The sequence below is a fragment of the Onychostoma macrolepis genome, chromosome 03, assembly GCF_012432095.1.
Source record: "Onychostoma macrolepis isolate SWU-2019 chromosome 03, ASM1243209v1, whole genome shotgun sequence".
In the NCBI taxonomy this organism is placed as follows: domain Eukaryota; kingdom Metazoa; phylum Chordata; class Actinopteri; order Cypriniformes; family Cyprinidae; genus Onychostoma; species Onychostoma macrolepis.
The window spans coordinates 35,005,570-35,030,637 of record NC_081157.1 but is presented as its reverse complement, the minus strand read 5'-3'; the positions used below and the strand labels follow the sequence as shown (position 1 = coordinate 35,030,637).

The 25,068-nt window shown below is 37.0% G+C and overlaps 1 protein-coding gene across 5 annotated transcripts in view; it reads right to left on the bottom strand.

Annotated features, from left to right (window-relative positions):
* The window catches only part of LOC131536191 (protein phosphatase 1 regulatory subunit 29), a 110,658-nt gene that overhangs the window by 83,553 nt on the left and 2,037 nt on the right, over window positions 1-25,068 (bottom strand). For 2 of the 5 annotated variants that reach the window (XR_009269883.1, XM_058768945.1), the window contains exon 1: window positions 21,405-21,480. The exons of 1 other annotated variant lie outside the window; for it this stretch is intronic. The gene's annotated coding sequence lies outside the window, so the exon portion shown is untranslated. Of the gene's footprint in view, window positions 1-3,758; window positions 4,623-21,404; window positions 21,481-24,007; window positions 24,100-25,068 lie in introns of those variants that run through there. 2 more of the 5 variants (XM_058768947.1, XR_009269882.1) reach the window with 2 other exon arrangements.

Sequence of the window (25,068 nt, the reverse complement as noted above, 5' to 3'; positions counted from 1 at the left end):
CAATATTCACTTCAACTATGACTGGCCATGAATGATGTTTTGACTCATTGGTGTATATTATCAGCTTAACAACTTCAGTAAATTGTCAATGTGGTCTTAGAATTTCAGACCCCACACACTATGAGAAAAGAAAGAAAGAAAGAAAGAAAGAAAGAAAGAAAGAAAGAAAGAAAGAAAGAAAGAAAGAAAGAAAGAAAAAATGTGAAGATGAAAGGTACCAGTCATATATGACTGATGTATAAGAATAAAGTTACTCATTCATGATTCATCTAGAAATTGAAAGAATAAAAGCTGTGCAACAATCTAAAGTGCACTACTGTTCATAAGATCACTTGAGTTGTAGCAGGTTATATAAGTTACATAAGTTGTAACATTATGTTTAAAAATACAAGCTTTTACTTAATAATGAAATATAAATTTTAATCTTTAATTGCAATATAATAGAATTCAATTATGCATGAAATCTCTTTTCTAGATACACTAAGTGTGCACAATATTTCTTAAAAGTAGGGCTGGGTATCGAGTTTGATACTTTTTAGGCACCGACCGAATTGCCTCGATATCATTGAGTATCGAAAAACGTCTTGTCGTTCAGTACCAAATTTCGATACCTAAGGGGTTAATCTCATCAACATCAGTGAGGCAATAAGTCTGCAGCACTAGGTGTGTTCGACTAGAAGCGACGCAGATCGATCAGTGTTTGACATCCGCGAGAGCGACTCGAAAGCGTACGGAGCAGTCTGCTCTCTATCGCGCGGTTTTGTTTACTACACAGACTGAAGCGCGTGTGACGCTCGCGGTGATTTCAGCGACTGCAGTCTCACTAAATGAGGACATAAACACATGAACATCATCTCCAGAACTGCTCTGAGAGGGTAGGGGTGTTCGATATGACTATTTTTGATCGTGGACTATAAACATGTCTCCACGATTTGCTTTTTTGGAAGAAATATCCTAGTATTGTGCTACAGCACACATTCTATCAGCTGCAGTTCTGGCGCAGCCGTCTATACTGTACAACGCCACATACATTCACATCAGTGTTAACTCCGCGGTAGAGTTACTCTCACAGGACACTGCACTTATTCGCAGTCACAAAAGTACATTATCTGCATCTGCTTCACAGACTTACTGGTTAAACGATTCACTCGTGTGCTGTTCTGACGAGCGCCTTTTCTGAGCACATACACCCAAAGCGCGTGCTCTAAAAAGCCCGTCAAACAGCTCCTGATTACTGAACTAAGTTATGTTTTGTGCTAATACTGTCAAAACACACAATGTTTATGTATAGACTCAGTTGGTTATGTCTAAAATGAAAGTAAACAGCTGAGAGAAACGGATGCGTGCCTGTATTTTAGATGCGTGCAGATGTTAAAGGGACAGTACTAAACATGCTGCCGATTGTAATTAAAGGGATAGTTCAGCCCAAAATTGTAATTCTGTTATTATTTACTCACTCACATGTTGTCCCAAACCTGTATAAATTTCTTTCTTGTGCTGAACACAAAAGAAGATATTTTGAAGAATGTGGGTAACCAAACAGTTGCTGGTCCACATTGACTTTAACAGAAGGGAAACAAAAATACTATGGAAGTCACTGTAGACCAGCAACTGTTTGGTTTTCCACATTCTTCAAAATAGCATTTATTTTCAGCAGAAGAAACTCGTTCAGGTTTAAAACAACTTTTGAGTGAGTAAATGAAGGTATAAAAATAAAACACTAGCCTATTTTAATTTTGGGGTGAATTATTCCTTTAATGTTAATAAAACACCAAACACAAAGAGAAAAATCACTCACTACTCTTGACTGAAAAACTTTAATACAGTTGCTTTAATAGGAATCAATCTATATAGTGTTTTATTTTTATATTTGTTCATTCAATTTCTTGAATGCTCCTGCTAAATACACCTATTGTAGACTACCTGAAAATAAAACACTGTTTATTTTATTTGTATATTATGTGTATTTGTAATGTGTATCTTTGCTCTCATTTTTTAATAACAAAGATAAAATAATGACAACAATTTTTATCTTCACCCACTTTGGCCTAAATATCCGCCATGCTTTTTTATATTTTGTTACCTTAAAAGGCTTTGTCTTTATAATAGGGAAATTAGTTTGGCTGTAATGCTCAAACAACTTGCAAAATAGAAAATCCAACATGACAAAGAATTGTGATAATATTGTGAATCGTGATATTTCAAAAAAAAAAAAATTTTTTTTTATATTTTTGCCATATCGCCCACCCCTAATCCATACCCCACCCCATTTTGCCCCTGCCCCTCCGGAGGTCTGTGCATGCCACTGATCTAGCTTCATATACACACAGAACTGTAAAGGTATTCACGGCAACCCGTCAAAATAAAAGTTCGGTTTAACTTGGAAGACACTGCGGCAGAAATACATTACTATTGTTCAGCAGAATGTACATACTGTTACTACTAGGCTAGTATTAAAATTATTAAAAACTTTATTTTTTTTTTAAGTAATGATAACACAACATTTCTTCCATGTTTTAATTTCAATAGTAAACCCCCTTTGTTTGCCAAAATAAATAAATAAAGTTTGATTTTCAAAAATTCATGTTTTATGCCTTCATTTGAAAACCAGATACAGAACACAGAATTTCTGAGGAAAAAGAAAACATTTCATAAGGCTATTTTAACAATAAATTTGAATAAACTAAGTTGTTTTTATGCATTCAAATAATTAGACCTACTACAACACAGAATTTAATAATAAAACATATGGTGAAAGAAAATAAAGCACCCACTTATGAAAGTGGATAAAGATTTTAAATTTCTTGAAGTCTTTAAAAACCTGGAATAAATAAATAGAAATGATGATTCTGTCTGAGCTATGCATTTTAAAACGAACACGCACTAGTGTAAACGTAGCCTAACAGATGTGTAAACTGAAAACTATATTTGAACTTTATTAAAACTATTTGCACTGATTTATTGTGTTATATATATTTTGTTCCTTTGTGGCTCAGCAGATGAGGCTTTGAGTCTGTATACATATCAACAAGCTGAAAAAATAAAACCAAAGTTTTCTGAGATAACTGGTATCGATATCGAACATTTTTGAACGATACCCAGCCCTACTTAAAAGACACTGAAATGTATTTTCATTCTCTTTTGTTTATTTATTTTAGTTATTTAACTTATTTGCTTATTTATTTTATATTAACTCATTTATTTATTTTGAGGGGAGATGACGGATAAAATGTTCAATAAATATATATTTTAAAAAATTCACTGGAAAATCATTAGCACACATGTTTTGTGCATTAATTAATCTGGAGTTATTTTGCAGACATTACTTCTACAGTTTTGATCATCATGTTCAGATGTTGCTAAAAATATACATTAACAAGCTCACAGTCTCATATGAAATAGGCACACAGATTTATTTCTCTTTCATCTCTGTCATGTACTCTGCATGTTTGTGACATGTGGGTTTTATTTATTCATAATACTGAATTTTGCAAAATCATCTCACACATTTAATTATCATGGGCTACTTTAGTTTGAAATATACTGTTGATGAATGTTCTTGTCATTGATAGAGGTTCAGTTTTTTTTTTTTTTTTTTTTGTAAAGATCAAGACTTATTTTAGGTTGTTTTGTATTTTAAAAGCTTGTACTTATTTTCAGATGAATGTATAATTACACCACTCCGAAAACATTATCCTTACGTCTGTGCTAAGACATTACAAGCAGCCTGCTAGATTTGCAGGTCACAGTGCTCCTACCTAAGCCAAAAACAGGTGTAAAAACACTGGCTCAGGTGCACAAACTGCATTGTAAATTAATTAACAGAACAGACAGATTAATTAATAATAAACACAAACAGCTGGGCATATGATTACATAAACAGATAGATAAACAAATACATATATATGTTTATTAAGCATGCATATGTTGGAAGAACACATTAACATACACCTTGAATTAACATATCATAAAAGTCATATAATTCGAATATATGCAGAAAATGGTACAAAGGCAGGTATGAGCGTCCCACATGCAAATCATCGCTCTGTGCAGATGACTCAACATCCTGGCCAGTGAATAAACAGAAGCACATGGCACGTGAGTGAAGCGAGGAAAATTGGCTCTCAGATATTCTCAATCTTTAGACCGGGACCTCAGGATCCCATACATCCTCTTTGGCATTAAAGAATTGCCCAGAAATCCATCAGTTTGACCCCATTCAAATTACTCTGTGGGCAAAGACAGCTTTCAGGATTCCCTGCCAAGGAGGTTTGGGAACAATAACCATCATCTCTCAGCCACTCCATCATGTAGGCCATGAAGAAACAGATCAGCTCGGTCATTCACCATATGTTAGAAGTCCAGTATGTGAGTTTCATCCTGACCGTAGACAGTTTCTCCTTAACTTTTTACAGTATTTGTGTGGAATTCAACATTTCTGGCTTTCTTTCAATGGCTCTTGCCTGTGTAATGAAAGGCTCATGACATAAACCTCGGAGGGTCCATCATCTTGGCCGGAGAAATGTGATGCAGCTATGTCAACTTGTTTAGAAAGTGGATGAAGCCAGATTTTCACTTTGCTGAGGACTCATGACACCGTGAAGATGTGTGAACAACTTGATCTGCACCAGAAACACAAGGACAATAAATTGTTGAGCCAGTGTTAAGACTCTCCAACACTCCCAGACAGACCAATAATTCTACACACAACTAATGTTTATTAGTAAATATCCTCATTTCTAGACAGAGCTTCAAAGGGCTGGACACTGCCAAACCCATGAGTCAGTTTCAGGATTGAGCACTGGTTGTTCTTAAATTTTCAATGACAAGAGCATCCTGTGGTTTTAATCAACCAAGAACTATCATCTTTTAAGCTCTCACAATGTCACTGCATATACCTATTAAGTGTTAATCAAGTTTTAAGAGGAAAGTCACCTGTTCTAAATTTGTTTTATTACCTGGGTACGCAAATTAATGAATGAATAATTATTCTAGCTTCTGTAACAAAAATATATACGGTATTACAAGGGAGCGCCAGTCAGAATCACTCTAGTGCTCTGAGTGCTGGTGCCGGTGCACCCTGGGCAGGTGATAAAGAGCGACACATGGCTCATGGGCAGAGTGGGGAAACTGGCATCCAGCTGTTTTCAACCTCATGTCAACAGCTGTGGAGTGGACTCTCACTGCAGGAAGGATCTCCAGGGTTCAAGCCACATAAAACTAGAGTTTCCTATTAACGCCATACAGCTAAGAGCTGAAATAAAACCGAAAAACATATTCATATTCTTCAGCCGCTTAAAGATGCATAGCCATTTAGCATGCATTTCATTTCTACGTTGAGTTTTAAGTATTTAAACTCGATTTTCCAAGCCAAATAAATAAATGAATTGTGGTTGAATATACTATGAACTGGCAGCACTTTGATTTTAATTTAAAGCAGCAATTAAACATTCTTTTTTTTTCTTCCAGTTTTCAGTTTCAGTCAGTTGAAATCAAGAGGTCAGTGTGGCAGTCGCTCTTGAGATGAATGGGAATGCTAACGGACACATTTAATAAGTAATATGGACCGCAGTTCAAATTTTTACAGTGATTGGTTAGATTCCCTGTTGGTTTTTGGACTTGTTAACTTTAATATATTCAAAGGAAACTGAACTTCACCCTTTCCTTGCCCTAACTCTCTACTCCATCTTTTCTTCTCTTTCATTGTCCCCAGGCGCTCTGACGCCTCCATGCATGTGGTCATGTGGCACTCTGGGGTGTTAGTGAGTCAGTAGGGCGTGAACTGCTTTGAACAGGCTGCCTCTCTCTCTCTCTTTATCTCTCCTGCCCTCCATCCCTCTTTCCTGATGATTTCACTCAACTCTGAAACTGTGTGCATCTCCCTCCATCTCAGTTAATCTCTTTCTCTCCCTTCCTTGTCCATTTGTGCCATCTGTTTTTAAAGCCTTACACTATCCAACCACTAGGAATTAATAAGCGTTACATAACCAGGCCACACTTGCTAATTAAACTACTGTACATCGGTTATAGCATTTACAAACCTCAAACAAAGCAAGCCCTTTCAGAAAGTACTTTCAATATGGTAACATTACTTAAAACAACTGCTGCATTTGCAGGCTTCCTCATCCTTCATAAACCTCGACAAATAAGCCAGATCAATGTAACCTAGTGTGCACATTGAACAACAGAGCCTGCCATATCAACCCATGCACTGCCTCCTTCTGCTGAATTTGTATTGTTTAGGACCACAGTGTGTTACAATCTCAACACTGCAATAATCCCATTTTGCACAGTCATCACAACTGTTGCCATTCTAACCCCTGCAAGCAGCAGAGCATGACAGCATGCGCTTATAAACACCTTTCAGAGCTCAATCTCCCTCGACCAGCCTGAATACGGCTGCGTGCCCGGCGCCGGCTCGACTGTGATAATCAAGCAGTGCAGGGAGGTAATGTGGGAGTGAGGAAGGATGACCAGACTGTGAACGGGGTGTGAAGAGAGTGAGGTGTATAGCTATTAAAAAGGAAATCAGTCATTGAAAAGGAGTTAAATTAAATTTACAGTTCCAGTCTGCGCATTGCTTGGCAATACACAAAGCTTAATGTTTTGGCAAAGGTTTTTGGCGGAGGAAAAAAGAACAAACTGGCTGGATTTAGTTTGGGAAAAGTTATTTCATATTATGCAATATTTAGTTACGGTCCTTGAATATGAGCGGCGTCCCAAGAGTGCTGACACAGTCTAACAGCACTGGGATTTTCACTGCTTGTTTCGCTGTTCACTCTGTGGTGGGGAACAATCAGTGACTCTTTCTGTAGTTACATCATTACGCCAGTAGGTGGCAGTAAGTGGCTGTCTTTATGAGTGAATCATTAAATGATTCATTTAACTGTTTTGTTCAAATGTGCTGATTCATTCAGTAACGCAACAAGTGGCTAGTTTTTGAGTCATTGAATCACTCAAGCAGTTCGTTCAAAAACAATGACTTCAGAAACGCTAGGCGATATTAAACTGTTAATTCTGCTTTGACTTAATTCGAAACTCTACTTGTTGGTGCCGCAAAAATAGACAACAAACCAGCAGTAATGTTTCTAAAATGTAAGTTATTCAATATCAACTTGCTGGCATAATCACATAATTTATTTTATTTTATTTCATTTTATTTTATTTTATTTTATTTTATGTATTAACCAGAAAACAAACAAAATATAGGAAATACCAATAAATTTCAGTGTAGGACACTTATGTAATCACAAAAATGACATTATTAATTACATTACAATATTTAGCCACTTACAACTAATGGATCTACTTTTATTTGCAGGGATAAATCAAAAAAAAAAAAAATTGTGTCTAAAATGTAAGATTCAATATTGACTTGCAGCCATAACCACACCGTATTAAATTAAATTAAATTAAATTAAATTAAATTAAATTAAATTAAATTAAATTAAATTAAATTAAATTAAATTAAATTAAATTAAATTAAATTAAATTAAATTAAATTAAATTAAATTAAATTAAATTAAATTAAATTAAATTAAATTTTTATTTTACCAGAAAACAAACAAAATATAGGAAATACTACATTTCAGTGTAGGACACTTCTGTAATGGCATTATTAAATTGCATTACAATATTTATCCACTTAAAACTAATTGATCTGTTTATATATCCTTCACAGGGATAAAACTTATAGATTCCCTATATGAAAAAAAAAAAATAATATAGATATTTAAAATATTAATAGCTACAACGTTTTTAAAAGAAAAATATTGGTCGAAAAGAAAGATACTGGTAAATGATACTGGTGCTTTGAAAAGAACTGTGCTAAGAGTTGCTCCTAGTAACAAAATTCTAAGAAAATTCTTAGAAATTTGGGTGTTTCCCCTTATAATTAAAGAAAATTTCCTAGTAAAATAAAAAGTAATTCAGAAAGCATCTCAAAGGGATAGTTCACCCAAAAATGAAAATTTGATGTTGATCTGCTTACCCCCAGGGCATCCAAGATGTAGGTGACTTTGTTTCTTCAGTAGAACACAAACGAAGATTTTTAACTCAAACCATTGCAGTCTGTCAGTCCTATAATGCAAGTAAATGGGCACACAATCTTTGAGAGTAAAAAAAACATGCACAGACAAATCCAAATTAAACCCTGCTGCTCGTGACGATACATTGATGTCCTAAGACATGAAACGATCGGTTTGTGGGGTTTATTTCTATAATTTTTTACCTCTAATAGACCGCTATGTCCATCTACCCTGAGTGCGTGCACGGCATCCGGTGTGTGACGTCTGTATGTGCTCTGGCGTAGTTTACGCAAGTGCCGGAAGCGAATTGTCGCGTGTATACGTCACTCATTGTTTACACAGTGCACAGAGATTGTGGAAGTGTTCCCTGCCACTGTGAAGATCTAAAGATATTTAGAAGTACAGGTCGTACAAGACGATTTTGATGTATCATCAGACAACGTGGAATTTTTTGCCCAACCATTATTTACAAATGGAAGTCAAGCACTAAAAAACATTGTTTTACTACATCAAAACTTCATTTTATGACCTAATTTTCATAAGGGCAGCTTTACAAATAAAAAGGGCACATACAAAGATACATAGATCTTGTTCACATACCTCAGTTCAATGTGAAAAAACCATAGGCACAGCTGATGATTTCAGTCGTACGAGATCCCCTCCTGGGTATGTAAAATCATCAGGGGAAAAATGATCGCTGCAGACCCTCCACAATTTTAGTAAGTTTATGGGTGTGTTGATATCCAGCTAAAGAGCAAGCAACCATAACTTCAAGCGAGCAGGCTCAGAAGTTGGGAATATGTGAAAAGTCAACACTCCCGGATGAGTTCGCGCGAGCAAACGTAATCTTTTAGGTTTAAGTCGGTTTGAACAATCAGGATAAGCGCAAGTAATTACCATTTTGATTAGCCATCATACCCACAATCTCTGTGCACTGTGTAAACAATGAGTGACGTATACGAGCGATAGATCGCTTCCGGCACTTGCGTAAACTACGCCAGAGCACATACAGACATCATGCACCGGATGCCGTGCACGCACTCAGGGCAGTTGGACATAGTGGTGTATTAAGAGGTAAAAAATGAAAGAAATACTGTTCAGTTTCTCGCACAAACCGATCGTTTCGTGTCTTAGGACATCAATGTATCGTCTAATTTGGATTTGTCTGTGCATGTTTTTTTTTCTCTCAAAGATTGTGTGCCCATTGACTTGCATTATAGGACTGACAGACTGCAACGGTTTGAGTTAAAAATCTTCGTTTGTGTTCTACTGAAGAAACAAAGTCACCTACATCTTGGATGTCCTGGGGGTAAGCAGATCAACATCAAATTTCTTACATCATTTTCTACATCAAAAATCACTTTAACCCTTAAAAGAGGTCTTAAGGTCCAAAATTGTTAGGAGTACAGGAGGAGGACTTTTAAGAGGTTTAAGAGTTTCTTTAGCAGTGGAGAAAATGGACGAAACATGAAGAGGGAGAAGAAATGTGTTGCACACAATGCATGACTGGGTTAACAAGATGCTACACATTAGATCGTGCAGGAATCATGTTTGTGACCGATCTTATTAGAGACACACTAACATCTCCGACACCGTGCAGAAATGCCATAGTGCCAGAAATGGACGTAATCACTACATTAACATATTTGGCAACTGGAAAACTGCAACTATGCAGCAGTGATGATTTGGGTCTGCACCTGACAGCACTTTCAGAACCTTATTGTGTCGCTGTTCATTTCCTATTAAATACGTTAAGTATGACAGCATGGCAAATAAAAAATAAAGAATATATATACACATAATGTGTGTGTGTGTGTGTGTGTGTGTGTGTGTGTGTGAGAGAGAGAGAGAGAGAGAGAGAGAGTGTATGGTAAAACAGGAAAAATTACGCCTGTAATTTCAAAGTGAAGGCTTAAAATAAACCCTACTCTTAAAAGCGCTTTTTTATTTCCTTCTTGGACAACTAACCAATCACAGTCTTCAAAAGACTGTGTCATCGCTAGCAACGGGGTCAGCCCCGCCGTCTCACTAAGATAAACGTTTTTGCCTTTTCCTCGCTCAGAGTTGCTCTCAGATTGGTCCTGAATTACTTTTAAGCTAAGACTCCTAGTTAGAAATGTTTAAGCTAAATTAGATGCTCTCTGAGAGGATTCTTAGACTCTTTAAGAATACGGGCCCTGGTTTTTTAGGCAGGAGCATTTTTGTCTGACTTTCAGTGTCAAAAGGACAAAATTTGAACCTCACTGATGTGTGCATGAAAAAAAAAAACACACACAAAAAGCGGTAATTCAAGTCAACAGATGTGTCAGGGTGACATATGACTCACTTAGATCAAATTAGGCATGCATCTTGCACAAGTAGCATAAAGAATTATGATTGGTTGTCAGGCAGACATATGAAATTTGTGTTTGTAAGGGGGAATCACTGCATCCGAGGCTCTCAAGTCCCCCTGCTTTGGCATGGAAATCAACATTTACCCTGAAATACAAAGGCTGCTGAGATTTGTGGGAAATGCTGTGGTGCCAGACATGAGTTGACCTGATTCCTTATCCCCTGACCCAATCACATGCGAGAGGGAAGCCCATTGGGCAATGCATCATTACTAATCCACTAATGCTGAATCATGGAATAGATCAGATTTAGAGATCGCACAAAGAGCAGCTTATTGAGGGGCTGGCCACTGACAGAGGAACTGTGCAAAATCAGTAAAACACCCAAGGTTTGTGCTAATCCTGGTGAACGGTTTTGCATGGAGTGAACAGTAAAGCGAAGGCTAAACGAATCATAATGTTCAGCGTCAGCTCTCTACTTCACCCCTTACTGTGAATCTAAAATCTTCAATAGGATTCTATTATCTCTGGCCTCTTCCATTACCAAGATTATTTCATCAAAATTTAAAGGGAACATTAGGGTTTGAAAGGAAATAAAAGTCTTCTAATCCATTATATGCCTTGTAAGACATTTGGCTCAACGGGAAGCCTAAATGTTACATCCTGCAGTAAAATAGTAAATAAAGTGATCTCTTCTGGCTCTAGACTACATGCTCACCTCCATGTTTTGTGCAAAAAAAAAAAAAAAAAAAATTCTTGTTATCCAGGCTTTGATTTAAAATCAAAACCACATTTTGGGTTTTTTTCTTCTTCTTTTTTTTTTTTTTTTTACAGAAATGAGGGTGGCACACAATGAAGCACCAATGAATTTGAGTAAATTTGTCTTTCAACTTTTGAGTCAGCGATATGATTTGCAAAAGAGTATCATATCAAAGATGTGGAAATTCCATGGTTAGTGAAATCTCTACAATTCTATATGTTGATGTAAAAGTGAAAAGTAACGCAACAGTAAACATTGTAAGGGCAATTTAACACAAACTTATACTTATATCTTGTGAGATCCAAATAAATAAACGAACGAATTAATTCTGTGAACTTTTATATGTTTTATATGCTCAGCATGTAAAACCCTGTGAATCAGAAAGCAGTTAATCTCTGCATGATGGGAGCAAGTCTGCAGCATGTGATGTTTTCCTGATTGAGCGCAGAAGTAACTGAGCTGTCCATGGTTCTGAAAATAGAAGTCAGTCATGACTCACAGACAGAGAAATAGTGACAGAGAATGAGAGTAAGATCGTTTGGGGAGTTAATAGAGTAATAGATGAGTATATAGTTTGGAGTTTATCTGGGCTGCCGCTGACCAAGTGAGCAAGTTTCTTATGCTCACAAAGGCTGCATTTATTCGATCAAAATACAGAAAACCCCCCTCTAATATTGTGAAATATTATTGCAATGGCTGATGAACATTCAGCTTTGCATCACAGGAATAAATTATATTTTAAAGTATACTAAAATAGAAAACAGTTATTTTAAATTGTAATAATATTTCACAATATTACTGTTTTTTTTGTGTGTATTTTGATCAAATAAATGCATTAGAGACCTTTTTTAAAAACATCAAAAATCTTACTGCTCCCAATTTTTGAATGGCAGTGTATATGTATTGAGTTTAAAAAGCACCAGAAGAGAAGTGTCCTGATAAGTCTCAGCGGACACATTTAGCCTGAGTCTAGCGGCTGTGTCTCCATTTATGTGCCTCAGTAACTGTATAATACTAGTGTGGGTCCACAGGGAGAAAGAGTTAGAAATGGAAGTCCCATTGGTGACTGCTGACCTTGCAAACATGCTGTGCTTGAGTGAACATGTCAGTCTGATGAGGGCCTGAGTACAGACCAGTAAAGTGACCTCTTCTATACACACGTTCACACACTCAGAAATGTGTGCCGCTGCATGCGTCTGCCCACTAACTGAGGATGCACTTCCCTCAAACACGTTTCACTTTTACAGATATGTCAGGGTACTTGTTTAAAAAAAACACACACAAAAAAAACAAACACAGTTTGATCTAAATCAACTAGTCAAAATATAAGTTCCCAGAACAACAAATTGAAAATGACTGAATTAACCACATTTAGGATACACTAATACATTTTTTTATTGAGGATCACATCAAGGAGAATTATATTTTTATGCTGTAATTGTTAAAAAAAAACATTCGTAAGAAGTGTCCAAAATAGGAAGGTGTGTTTTATAAATCAAAATGCAATTTAACGAACACAGTTTAGTTATATTCCATTCATTATAATTACTTTTCCCAGTCAACCTCTTAATTAAATAAATATATATATATTTGCTGAGCAACAGTGGGCATAACCAATTTAATGAGCGCATGCAAGAGGAAATGAACATTTCTGACCAAGGATTCATTCAAGCCAAATGAATGAATCCTTGTAAAGACTCTCAGTAAAGCTAACCCTAATGACCTCGTGCTGTAGGTCACATGTTCAAAACACACATCCAGATTACATTTCTGCATGTGGATAAAATCAGTCTCCAAATCCAAATCAACTTGGATACAGTTTGTCAATTCATGCATTCCCAGGAAAACAAACCAATGACCTCCGTGTTGCTTGAACCATTCTCTACTTCTTGAGCTATTTACATGGATGTTCACCTCTTAAATCTGTTTAAAGGCAGAGAAATAGCAATATATCCATTTCAATTTGAGAAAATAAAAATGCGCATTTCTGTTTTAGTTTTGTCACCAATTTTAGAGGAAAGCCAATTTGATGCAACCAGTCTAAGCTAAACTTATAACACAGATGCATCACTATGTGTCAGTTTTCTTTCACTGGCTTCAGCTCTATGAAGAGAGTCAGGATTCTGTTTGACTCTCAACTTTTCAAACTCCTACAGAGGACTGCTGTGAAAAAAGTACACACATAGCGAAAGTCATTCTTGTAGAATCGCTGCACTAACGAAAGACCAAAAAGAAGCAACAAATCCAGTGGGAGTTGTGGGATCCTCACAGTTTCACGGATTATGTGCTTTAGAAGGTTATCAAGTTTGAAGTTGCTCTCTGGAGGACTACTCTAAAATGAGCCCTTTCCCAGGTGTGTTTTCAGTTATTGTTCACGTTATTACAAATAAAGCACATGCATATCATTACCATTTTCAGCCACAATCAAGCTCAAACAAAACTAGCGTTAAAACCATTTGCATTCTCATTTAACACACTAAACACATTACTCCAGCCTGCACAGGCAGTATAAATATGTATGGGAGAGAATCAAATCAAACCAGAAAGCACACCACAGGCTCGACCATTCCTTTTTTTCTTGCAGTGAGATTGCAAACAAAACAAAATGCAAACAGGCAGTGAATGGCTGGTGAATTAATTCTCACTTCACGATACTCCGTTTAATAAAGTGTCCCTTAACTATTCAGGGCCATGCTGTGCACCAATCCGGGGCTGTGAAAATCATTATGATTTGGGTAATGAAAACACCACTGTGCAGGGCAGGAAGCTGCATGTCCTCATTTTTCTGCTTCTTGCTTCTACCTTATTAAAGCATCATTAAATTTTGAAGACAGAAAATGTCCAGTTACAGTTCAGTGAAAGTCTCCGTTGTCAGAAGGTGGATATAAATGACCTGTATGGGTTGCACAAGTCAAATGTACGGCCTTACTTAAAGTGAGAGATAGAGTTTGCACTAAACTAAAAGTTAAAACTCAAATAACTTGATTAGGTTGCACCATTAGGCTAGTTCTTAATGGGATAGTTTACCCAAAAATGAAGATTCTATCATTCCATGTCGTTCCAAATGAAGATATTTTGAGAAATGAAAGTCGATGGTGATGAAATTCAATTCAAATTAAAACAAATAATTCATAAAATCTATAGTCTATGAAATCTATATAGTTATACATAACTTATATTATAGCTTAAGAGATCTATTTAAGAAGTCTATCTTAAACTATAAGATAAAGATATAAAGAAAAGCAATCAAAAATTCTAACAAAACAAATTGGAAAAGTTGACATTTATTTATGTACCTTTTTGTTGTAGTAAATGAAGCCCTACATGAACAAGTAATATCAGGCGACACATAGGAAAGAGTGTTTGGTGTCGTTTAAGTTTTGTGCTCAAGACCCACTAAGAAGTTATTTATTCATTCAATGTTCAATCTCTTAAAAGCTATACGAGTGTAAATGTCAACATCAGCGTATGTGTCTGAAGGATTTAAGTCTTTCACACAGAACATGATCTCATTTTTGTAATCCAATCAACTTGCCATTTGGTTCCAGACGTTACTCATGGTTGGAGGCTTCTGTGGATATTTAGATACGCCATAAGGTTATGTTTTAACTACGTTTAATAGTGTAATGCTCACATATTTAGGAGTGCAAAAGTTGTAGCTTAGCGCCGCGCATTTAATTTCCAACTAGGCTGAGTTGTAAGTTATTCACAGCTGGTGCAACCAGCCCCCGCTGAATTCTGCTCCTGCAGATTCTGTGAGGTCCTGCTCTTTCCTCTAACACCATTAAATGTAATAGAGAACAACTATATATCAGATTAACCAGAAAAACAACAGAAAGCTTGGCATACTGAGACCGATTCTTACATGGTGCTGGTGATAGAGAGAGAGAGAGAGAGAGAAAAAGAGGGTGGGAGTTGAGATGTGGGCAGAGACTCAGAAAAATGTTATTGCCAAAACACTGAACTGGGACAGGCAGAAAAAACACCAGTATCTATGATTTGGAGCTGCTCTCTGAACAGTGCTTCCTCCAACCCGAAGCAGGAAAGAGAGAAGAAAGGACCACCAAGACATTCCTGGTTACTTATTCCTACAAATCCTCCTATTTCTCAGCTTCTCTGTCTCTTTCTCTCTGTCTCCCAGGTTTGTATGCTTCACACACTCACTAGTGGATGATAGGGGGGTAACAGGCCTGGCATAGAGTGCTGCAGATGGCAGATGGTACCCCTTCATACACACACACACACACACACACACACAAGTCTCTCACCACGTACGCCTTCTCTTACTCATATATGAGCACGCAGTTAGTTTCTATATGTATAGCGTGAACACTAACCCTGTGTGTGCCTGTCTCTCACATATATTTACGTGAGTCAATGAGCTGAACAGCTGTACTGATCCTGGCACCGATAAAGAGATCTGTCATATTGCAAAACAAGAGTAAGATATACATAAAAAGAACAATTATGATGCACTAATTGTGACGCAAAATCCAACATAGCTAGGTGATGAAAGATCAGTAAGCATGATGAAAATGTTGCAACAGATGTTAATTGGGATATCGGTTTTCACTGAAATCTTTCATTTACTGCAAATTAATTATTATATCACTAAATGTGAAATGGTAAATAATCATCTCCTTCAGATGTGTACAAAGGAAATGATGATGCATACTGCAATTCAATTAGTTTCAGGTCAAGTCACTAATGTCTCTTCAGCATAAAATGTAAGTTGTTTGTTATAGTAAGAGAGGCTTATAAATAGCCAGCAACATTATATTTGAAAATATTTTAATCAAATGCTTCAACAGGGGGCAAATTTCAGTGACCGTAAATTGAATGTGCATTTGACACATCTGCGTATTTGACACATTTGAATATCTATTTTAATTCCCAAATCTCTCTCTCTCTCTCTCTCTCTCTCTCTAGTTCTCTTATCAGGGTTGTGTGGTAATGTTGCTGCCTGTGTAGAACACTGCTCTTCGGACATTATCGCCGAAATGATCGTCAATTTGAGGCTGAGCAAGTGATGGACCAGTTTTTTTTTTCTTTCTTTCTTGGGATGGAACACTCTATCAAACAAAATCCTGATCTTAGCCAAAACATGTGTATTATGTAAGGGATAATGTACCGTCAGACTGTCATTATCACAAAATAAACCCCTTCGGGGTGATACATGATCACTCTGGCTGTACATTATCCCTCTAATTACACAGCTATGCACCAAATAAATAGATGTGTAGATATGAAATACTAATTTTATTATTTTATAATCATTACAGGCGAAGTTTTTTTTTTGTAATTTACCTATTGTATATTATGTTAAAACTTCTGTACATAAAAAATAACCATTACAATAAAGCAATCAGTCTAGCAACAAGGTTAACACATTATTACAGTAATATTAATACTTAAGTCCACCTATAGGTCATTTTCACTACAAACAAGAACTGGGACACTAGATGGTGCTTGTTGTGTTTAATAGTATAACTATAACCATAATGTTAATTTTATGAGAATAGAAGTTCACACCACAGCTATAAATATAGCAACAGAGGAATGATAAAAAAAACAAACATTGACAGCCAATCAGAATCTACATGGTGTTAAACAGCTGGAAAATTCGAAGCAGCGGGCACCAGCAGTGTGCGCGTATAACAACCAGAAAGTTTACTGATCACATTAGACCTTAGTCAGGTTATACGCCATATCGAATTTGAGATAAATACAAGGCTGTGAAGACTGACTTTCAGTCTTTACAATAGCATGCACTGTATAGGTCCGGCTGTTTATGGAGGTTTTGTCTACTGAAAGATTTTTTTCATGATTGGTAAACAACAGTGCAATCCATTGAACGCACTATACTTCTATCCCTAGCCTCGTTTTCATTCCTGTCAAAAAGTAAATATGAACCAACACTGACCAAGATTTATTGAGCAGTCAAAATCATGTAGGCCATTCCAGAGTGCGGTGTTATAAAATAATTTAAAATTGTTGCTAAATGTCGAGCAGAGAGCTTACTCTGAAAAGTTCCTGCTGTTTTAAATACTTCAGAGTGAATGAAAGGTCATTTTCTCTGAGTTGGTAAAGTACAAAGATGGACATCGTAACATCGCTCTTTTAAATGTCAGAGGTGGGAATGGTGTGGGTGAAGGAATAAGAGAGAGAAAGAGAATGAGAGGTCTGCTCTCAGAAAATGAGTTTACATCTATGCAGAGAGAATATTAATCGATTCTTTCTCCACACTCTGTCATTTTCATTCATTCCTCAAATACCGTATCAATCTATTTTCCGTCCCAATCCACCTCTAAACGCGGCTCGGTCAAGATGGGATGAAAATTAGACCAATCAAAAAAGAGAGAAGGCTTAAAGAATGCATAGATGACTAAACCTCTTTATGGTCAAGTGGCGTGACCGGTGTAGAATTACTCTTATAATAATTAAAATGTCTGTTTATTAAGTATTGGTGGTGCTTACTAAAGCATTCACTATACTGGTGCATAACTCACATTGTTTGTGGTACGCGCATGAAAAATCATGCAACTTATTGAGGAGAAGTGCACTTTTTGGAGGTCAAACTGACTTGCACTTACAAAAAATCCCATAGACTTACACTGAAAAGGGGCCTTATAGAGGTTTGAGGGTGGCTCTTTTGACTTGGGCTTGTAAACTGCCACCTAACAACCATCCACGACACCTGAGTAACCATCTAGCAACACTTTATCAACAATATAGCAACAAACAAACAACCAAAAGGCAACGCCACTCAGATATTATCTGTAAATGTAAAAAAAGAAGCACTTTCAGGTGACGTCTGAAAAGGAGGAAACATTTCCATACTTTATTTTTGAATGTATTAATGTATATATATGAACATTCAAAGCCACAACAAACATGTCCGCATAGTCTAACATATCCGTGTTGTAATAGCAGTGCTTAAGGTAATTTAGGGTCCCCCTGTAGTACTGGGAGTGTAATTAGCCCCCTGAGCCAGCCAATAGGAAGTGACAGTAAGGTAAACAGGCAAGCCTCATTAACCCATCATCATGAGACTCCGTAATGGGGAGACACACACAACAATTACAATCAGTACATCATCATAACACACACTCAGACAGCCCGACTGGCAGGAAGTTGTAGATCATCTGGAGAGGAGAGTCTTGACACCGCTGGGCAAACGTGTGAAGATGATAAGCATGTTTAGGTGGGCAACACGTCCACTATATCAGCCCACAGAAACAAATCTGCTTTCACACACTCAAGTGCAAATTCATACTAATGAATGCAAATTATGTGTGAATTTGTGTGGGTCTAATGTGTGTATAGAATGACACATATTAGACAATACCTGGAAGACATCTGCATGAGTCTTTAAGAATTTCCACTTCTCTTAAAATGTAACTAAATTTACTTCAGGGGGAGTGTTGTAACATGATTTGAGTTGTTACACTTCAGTTTAACCGATTCGAAATGAACTGCAGGGGTGAAATCATGTACCAGCAGCATCCTCCTGAGGTGATAGCACAAGTTGCAAAAACTTGAAAATATCAAGCATTTACATTTTCATGTCATGGTTATAAATTGATTTGAATTCACAAAATGAGTAAGTGTACATTTGTGAAAGTGACAAGCACACAGTGTCTTTACGTTTTTAGAGTTAAGTTGTTTTATTTATTATTATAATTTTTTTTGTAATTTGTATATTGTGTACACCAACATACAAAAGTTCAAGTTTTTTTGTTTAAAAATAAGTTATTTTATTATTCAGCAAGGGTGCATTAAATAGATCTAAAGGAATAGTAAACACTATTTGATCGTTACAAAAAATTAAACTGTCAAATAAATGCTGTTCTTTTGAAGTTTCTATTCACCAATTCACAATTCACAAATTCTTTCCTAGAATTTACAATATAACAAAAACATTTTTGATAAATGTTTACCGATGCAGAGTTACACTGATATCATCTCTCATTGATATCTGCAGCATTATAACTAATCACCACAGCTCTTTGGTTTTGATAGATTATGTTGCTTGCTTAGGCAGCAAGTCATATGATTTCTAAATAGCACTCATCAGCACTTCTCTACAACATAAATTTACCACTGAATCAAAGCAAAACTGACTTGACTTACACTATATTTAATTTTACACAGAATTAATGTGCTGCCTAAACTTGATGAGATTAAAAACAACTACTGCCCCGCAAAAGCATAACAGTTCTGACATCATACGCAACACAGCCACAGTCTTCATTACTAAATCAAAGCCATTATTCATTAATGGGAAGCAGAATATAAGACACCCCTCCCCCTTAACACACATACTTTCTCCCTCAGTCTCTGTCTCTCTTATATCATTATAAGGCTCTAATTAAAAGGCACATTGAAAGCCTGCAGGGATCCAATCTTTAGGGATGTATTTGGAGCAAAGGGACAGTTGAGCTTGGCATCATAATTACTGCCTCTCTGTGCAGTGAGGAGAAAGATGCATTAAGTGCACAACAACAACATCATCCATAGTGCCCATTTCCTTCATTACGCCAGTTTCATCTCATATACCAAGCAGCATCAACCGCATTTGGCCATTTAAAGAGCAGATTGTGCACACTCAAACCATGAAGCTTGAGGGATGTAAAAACAGATTCATGCTGGTAGACACTGTCTGAAATGTCCTCCTGGCTTGACCTTTGTGTCCATTGCCGTTTGAGCCCTAGGCCTAGGCAAACACAGCGCTCATGTGGCTGAGGAACTGAGCTAATTGCTCCGAGCATCAATGACTGATAGTGTGAGATCGAGCCCTGTGGCACCCACCTGTGCAAACCAATGGGACTGTAATCCTGCTAAGCTCTGCTATAAACATTTTCACTGTCACTTTCAAGTCATTTAGTGACATTGATTAGCAATTTCTAAATTTCTTTTCAGTATTGAGATGTTTTACTGATGAATGTATGCAGTTCAATCTTTAACTCCAATCAAGATAATGTGATATGAATCGACTGATGTTACACAAGACCAATTTACAAGCTGCGCACTGCTTAGTGACCAATATTGTGATGCTTTGGCACCTATTTTCTTTAACAGAAATGATATACTAATATAACCAATTTTTGAGTTTTTGTCTGAACCATGTTATTTGACATTACATTATAATTTATATAGTATAACTCATAAATTATAACATATAAGCAATATCACACTCACAATTATGCTGTAGTACTGAATATCAATACACAATTACCAGTGGCCTTGTGCATATGGCCAAATTACCACTTATATTCAGCTCAATAATATCACTTTTGCTCATGTGGTTTACATGCTCAATATGGTTTATATCTAAATAACTGTATATATATATATATATATATATATATATATATATATTAAGAATCCAATTATATAAAAATAATGCTTTAATATAATGTGAGTGCATTTATATTGAATATACTGATATAATATATTTATTTAACAGAACATATTTAGAATGTCCAACAGGTTATCCTGGACATACTGTACTGTCATAGAGACTAATCAAAGCTAGTGTCACGCCGTTACTTCTCTTGATGCACATTAAAATAAACACTAATCATTATTCAAAATCTCTCACCCGTACAAACGCGCACATCCCGTGAGCTGTGAATGTAATTCCACACAGTTCGTGGAGACGCAATGCTTTCTTACAAACATACACATGCATAATACATGAGAAACAACGAGTCATGTCAAAGTTATGAAATACTGGGGCTTCCGTCATATGCATGCTGCTGTGAGCCGAAACCGTGTCACGCTGATCGCCAACAAAACCCCGCCATGGTATATTAATACCAAATCCCCTCCGCACATCTGTCAGTGGCGATCTAACGGTGCGCCCTAAGTGCATCTCCTGCAGTCGCTCTCCGTGTTTATTACATGCCCATAGATTAAGACCAGCTCCCAGTGAACTACAGCATATGTAAGAATATGCATGATCTTTCAGATGGCACCACACAAGTAACACTCACGAGAAAAATCACGCCAAACCTCCACATTTGAGCTTCAAAACTCACATGCTTTGAGACGCATGAATTTGGACAGAAAACGCGCTGTGACAGAAACGCGTGAATGCGTTCACGGCTTCTCCGTGATTTCTGGATAAAGCGCGTGAGTCGCAGCGCGTGCAGGTGGCTTCTCATCAGAGCACTGCGCAGTCTGGGCAACCACGATGCCTGATCTACAGTGTAAGGTGCTCCATCTATTTCGCCCAGGCATTACCGCGAATTTAGATGGTATAAACACATAAAAGTTTCTTACCTCTGTCGCTGTCTTCACAGAAAAGATTCCGCTGTTTGTTTAGCTGCCTATCCGCTTTACTACACTGTGGTGGGATCAGTGAGAGATACAGAAAGAGAATGGGAGGGGGAGTGAGAGAGTGAAGATCGGGGTAGACCTCTCTACACCGGGATGATGCCACTCCTGCGTGATCTCAACCGCAATATGCAGCCACCCGTTATGTTAGAGGAAGATGCCATCGTTTTTTTTTTTTTTTTTAAAGATCATCTGGTATTTCTGTTTTCTTCTACAAGGGAACAACGACTGCTAACTATCCACCCACTCACCTAATGTGTTTTGTCTTGGAGAAGCTGCTCTAAATTATGTTTTCTGTTTTAAATTCAAGTTTGTTTATTGGTATATTACTTTTAAAAGCCCCAGACGGGGGAAAGCCTCTGAAGAACCATTAGCTTTTCAAAATGCTCGTTTTTCTGAGGTGCTTACAAAATAGATGTCTTAAGCCTTGTGAACGGTTTCTCCAGTAGTCATAAGTCACAAGGGAAATGCGAATTTAGGCACTTGAAATAGATCCTGAATAGGATATTTGAAGCACCTGGTTCTTCGAATGGTTCTGCCTGTAAGCAACCTGAGGAATTCCAAATGATTTTTTTTTTACATGCTGAAGGAAGCCACATTTAAAATGATCCCCTGAAATGCACACACACAATATACAGTATCTATCTATCTCTCTCTCTCTCTCTATATATATATATATATATATGAATTTGCATACATTTACAAAGCTTAACTCTTAGAAACTAATGACTGACACTCTTCCAGGAGTTAATTTCTTCACCAAGCAACACTCTTGATTGACTGCATGTCTTGAACATAGCTATGCCTTAGTTCAGGCATTCTCTATTGACTGTGTCCATCACTGCTACAAGAAAGGCTGATGGCATATTCTATTTGAAAATAGTACTATTGACATTATGCCATGTGTAATGTGTAACATGCCTGCTGAGAGTTGGACTCTTAATCAATGCATAGGGAAAACAACATAGTATGGTGACTGTATGTGTGTTGTGTGTTTATGTTAGTGACGACATTCTTATTCACCACAGTTAAAGCTGTCAGAGACACTATACAACAAGAGTGATGTATCTGAGAGAAGAAGAGAAATGAGAAAATGCCTTGTTAGATGAGCTTAAAGGAATGGTTTACCCAAAAATTAAAATTTTGTCAATTTACTCACCACCCTCATGTCGTTCCAAAACCTGCATGAGTTTCTTTCTTATGAAGATAAAAGATGATATTTTGAAGAACCAAACCGTTGTTGGTCCCCATTGACTTCCATAGTTAGGAAAGAAATACGTCAATGTGGACCATCAACTGTTTGACTACCAGCATTCGTCAAAATATCTTCTTTTATGTTCAACTTAAGATAGAAACTCATACAGGTTTGGAACGACATGAGGGTGAGTAAATGATGACAACATTTTCATGTTTGGGTAGACTATCCCTTTAAGATGATAGTTCAGCAAGATTGCAAAAACTTTTTTTTTTTTTTGCAGCGATCTTGGGTTCTGTCATTATTGACTTACTCGTTGTTCCCAACCTGTATGAGTTACTTTCTCCTGCAAAGCACAAAAGAAGATATTTTGAAGAATGACTGAACAGATTTTGTCCATGCAGTGAGAAAAAAAAGAAAAAAGGGCTTTTTATTTTACCAAAATATCATCTTTTGTTTCTCACAAAAGAAAGCCACACAGGTTTGGACCAACATAAGTGTGAGCAAATGATTTTTGGGTGAACTGTCCCTTCAAAATGTGTACCTTGAGTCTGTGTAAGAAATTGTAACATGTTAAACGTGTTTAACACATTAGATAAATAGAAAAAGTGATAGAGAGAGTTGGATGCACTATGAAGTGATCCTTGAGAGACCTGACTTGTAAACCCCTCCAAGAGGAGAACATTTCAAGCCTCTAAGTGAACACAAAACAACACATTTGCTCACACTATTGGCAAAGCTATGACTGTAGGTTCTGTAAGCCGCCTTTTCCCTTCCAACTTGCTAAATCCAATGAAGAAACGCGAGCGTGTTTACTAAATAGCAACCCCCAGCCTCCCCAACTCACGACTCGAGTGCTGCAGCTGTGTTCCCATGGCAACGTGCCGCAGAAGTGAGACAAGCAATGAGCCAAGGTACAGGGAAAAAGATAGTGTGTGACACTGCTTAAAAAAGGCAGATCTTTCTTCTCATCTCACACTCTCACTCCATCCCTCCATTACTGTCACTCTCTAGTCTCTCACGTCCATCTGTGGGAGCGGCGGAGGCTCAGACAGTGTTTTCATAAACGCCAACCAAACTATGAGTAAAACGGGCGACAAAGTACTAAAAATGCACAATGCTGACGTACGAAGGTCTTATTTTGTGTTGAGTGACGAGTGACGAGAGGACTTTCTTGGAGAAAGAACATCATGTTCCTGTCTTTCGCTGAGGAACTTAGAAATTCACTTTGAAAATGGAGACCAGGGTAGAGGAGGAAAGATTAATAAATGATCGCGTGAATAAATGAACATGCTCGGATGAGTAGCAGTGGCTGTTGATAGACTACAGGCTTCTTCTGTGGTGGAAAACTCACCCGATCACTTGTTCATTCTGTTATCAGCCATTCAACAAGCATCTCCTTCTCAGATTCGGCACACTTGTGAATTTTAACCAACAAGTCCATTTCACACCACTCGCTCCATCTGTCTGAATGGCTCTGAGTGCTTGCTTTTCTCCTTTAGAAAGTCTTCAGAAGTATTCTGGTCTACACAAAACCTGACAACTTCATAAGTAGCCAAGAAACTCACATCCGTGACCTGAGCGTCTCCCTGCCTGCTAAGGTGAATGAGAATTATTTACTTGTTTTATAGCGCAGGATGCTCAGTAGCACGTCCCATCTGGCCAATCTTAGCCAGCTGTTAAATTCACACCAATGTTTCATCATGGTACTTAATAGCTATGCTAAGTTCGTTCTTGGAAAAAGGCTGTTAGTTGTCTGCAGAATGGGAAGACATAATTAGCGCTGAGCAGAGACATAAAAGACTGTGAGGAGAACAGGATAGTTTGGACGACTGATGTGTGGATATTTCAACTCTCATCTGAGAACTAGAAGAACTGGTTCATAAAAGATTTGAAAAAGATTAAAAAGTAAACAGAAGCTGAATGTGTGTGTTGTCTAGAGCGAGGGGCCGCAAGGGAGTGCTAAGGGGCTCTGTGAAAAAGTTTAGAGAAAAACGGTGCACAAGTAAAAATAAATAAATAATAAAAATAAGTTCAGATTAACTGACTAAATAAATAAATAAAGAAAGAATTAGATGAAAATAAATTGATTTCAATAATGAATTTAAAGGAATAAATAATACATCTAACAGTACAGTACTATGAGTAGACAAAAGTAATAATGCAATAAAACACTAGCTAAATATTTTCCACGTTTGCAATATTCATTTTTTTTTCACAAAACAGCTGTCAATTGGGTACACCTTTGCTCCTTATTTACCCCTAAAGGGTGCATATTAGTATCTTAAAGGTATAAATCAGTACCTAAAGTGTACATATTTTGATTTCTCCTCCAGTGACACCTTTTGGTCTATTAATTTGGTCGTTACAAAGGGAAATATATAGTTGCCCTTAAAATTTTAGGACACTGGGCCC